This window comes from Ahaetulla prasina, chromosome 7, assembly GCF_028640845.1.
Source record: "Ahaetulla prasina isolate Xishuangbanna chromosome 7, ASM2864084v1, whole genome shotgun sequence".
NCBI lineage: Eukaryota > Metazoa > Chordata > Lepidosauria > Squamata > Colubridae > Ahaetulla > Ahaetulla prasina.
Genome location: NC_080545.1, coordinates 23,805,114 through 23,807,859, shown reverse-complemented (window position 1 = coordinate 23,807,859; position 2,746 = coordinate 23,805,114). Strand labels below are relative to the sequence as shown.

Sequence of the window (2,746 nt, the reverse complement as noted above, 5' to 3'; positions counted from 1 at the left end):
TAGGGTAGGGTACAATGGAGTAGTTGAAGGCTTTAGACATATTTTGAGTCCTGTGTCCAGTTCAAAATTGACAATAACCAATTGGAGTGAATGAAAACAACGTAGTGAAGGTTTTAGAGACCAAGACCTACAAGGAGCTAAGAGAAAAAGTGGCAGAATAGAGGTTTTCAGATTTCTGAAAGATTGTAACATGGAGGTGGGAATGGATTTATTTGCATGCTTCAGGAATATTTCACCTAAATTTTATGAGATAATCAAGATGTCTCTTCCATTTTTCTTCATATTTTTAAAATTATACCACACCTTCAGCAGCATTGGACTTTTTAAAGACACCATGTTTTCCTTCCCTGGATGGCCATCACATTTTAATGGGGTTTAAATTAAATTTAAACATTGCAGACTTTGGATTTAGATTCTCCAAATGGATACTCAGAGCAAACTGTTCATATCTAAGGATTATATTGCTATTGTATGTGAGATAACAATTGGAAACTTGATGAATATACTTACTTATGATTTAAGACAAAATCTTTGCAAAATTACATATACCAAATGGGTAAATAATAAGTCTATATTTTTTTCCCCAGGGTATCCTTAGTTTGCACCATTCTTCAGGATTAAACACACACAATACTAGAATTCCGGTCTGGAACTATAAGATACTTCATTCAAAGAACTGAATAAAAATTAACAATGATTATGATTATTGTTACTGCTGCTACTTTTCCACCAAAAGTAGGTTAGATGCATCAGAGACTGGAAATATATATTACAAAATATAGTTTCTTTGCATCTTCCACCTTCTCTCAACAGCCTGAAGTAATAAAGATGAAAGACATTTTAACGCAATGGAACACCGTCTCTCTATTGAGATTCTAAAATGAAAGAACTTTGAAAAAATCCTACCTTGAGAATTCTCTCAGTGTACTTTGATTTGAATTTGAATCTTTGATTTCCCCTTTGTTCAAGTATCTATTGTATGTTTAAGGGATTCTTTTCAAATAAATGGATGATGGATGGGCAGAAAGGAGTATTTCTGTTCATCCTGTTTCTATTCTCTGTAGAATGTTTTTGCTCTTAATACACTTATACACCATTACCTTTAATTTTTGACTGGTATTGTATGCAGTTCATCCATCACCTCTGTTGTTTGGCTAATCATTTGTTTGGTTTTACCGAATTCCCTCCATTTCTGACAAACAGAAGACAGGTGTCCCCTTGAACATTGTTTTTGTTTCTCTGCTGAAAGGAAGCACAGCCTTTTGTGTTAACCCTATTCATGAACACAGCAGAAGGCCCTGGATTGCATCCAGTGGTTTATCCTTGAAGGGGCAATTAGGGAGTCTAAAATAAGTGGAATAGGACTTCAGAGAAAAGGCTATGAAATGGCATCCTTGACCTTTGTGTACATTCAGCTTGTCCCTGAGGTGGAGACAGAGGCCCCCCGAAAACAAAAGCTGGAAGGGAACTAAGGGGAGCAACTGAGCAACAAGGTAGTCATTTTGGTTAGGTTTTAGACGGCTTTGTCTTCTAGTTATATTGTTGTATGTTTTATCTTCCTCTCTCCCTTCCTCTAATATTACCATTACAAATGTCTTTAATACACGTGCTCGCTTTGGCAGCACATATACTAAAATTGGAACGATACAGAGAAGATTAGCATGGCCCCGAGCAAGGATGATGCGCAAATTCGTGAAACGTTCCATATTTTAGTTACAAATGTCTTTAATACTATCTTTTCAATGCAACATGTGTGTGTGTTTCTGTATATATAGACACACACACACAAACAATAAAAAGAAGTCATTGTCATGAAATGGACAGTCATATGAATCACTTAAATAAATAAATATAACAAATTAATAATAAATTATCAAGGAGAGAAACAGCCTAGAACTAAGGAGATTTTTTTCAATATTGAGAACAATTAATCAATGGACTGGCGTTTCTTTAGGAATTGTGGATGCCCCATCACTGGAGGAGTTTAAGAAGAGACTGGACAGCCTCTTGTCTGGAATGGTATATTGTCTCCTGCTTGAGTAAAGAGTTGGACTAGAAGATCTCCAAGGTACCTTTCGACTCTGTTATTCTGTTATAATTTAAAAACAATACATTCATATTAGACAGTAACAGGTATATACATTCCTCTAAAATATATTGTCATGTGTGCAGAATAAAGAGGGATACGGCATGTTTGAAATTTTGATTTCAGTGGCTACACATTTCAAGGAATTTTTGTCTTTATGAACTTGATGCACCTTTATGTATCTTTTACTTTCAATAACATTAATCAGATTATAATTTATCTTTAGGGAGGGATCAGTATGATTTCCAATTAACCACTCAAATAAGAAATACTCTAAGATTTCAAGATAGCCATTTCTCCTCCCCCTCCTGTAAAAGCACCATTCTTGCTAATAAAAATGCACATACAGGAATACCTGTATACAGTGGTGGGATGCTGCTGGTTTAATAACCGGTTCGGTGATCGCACACTTCACTCGTGCATGCTTGTTTCGCGTGTGTGCAGTTTTACAAATACTAACCTTCTGTGTTTACCACTTAGGAGTAATACAGCTGAGGCAGGGCAATCCGCTCAGCTGAGAAGATAAAGGTAAATAAAGCGCAGGGGCAGGTAGGCAGGCCCACCTGATTGTCAGAGCAAACTTGTTTGCTCTCAGCTGATAGTAGGAGTTACCGGTTCACCCGAACCGGTCCGAACTGGTAAAATCCCACCCTTGCTTGT

General features: G+C 36.6%; 1 non-coding gene across 1 annotated transcript; it reads left to right on the top strand.

The window, feature by feature from the left end:
* Positions 1 to 1,606: 1,606 nt before the first annotated feature.
* LOC131202727 (U6 spliceosomal RNA) lies at positions 1,607 to 1,712 on the top strand. Its single transcript, XR_009156209.1, has one exon. It is a non-coding gene; the product is annotated as a U6 spliceosomal RNA (small nuclear RNA).
* The last annotated feature ends 1,034 nt before the right edge of the window (positions 1,713 to 2,746 follow it).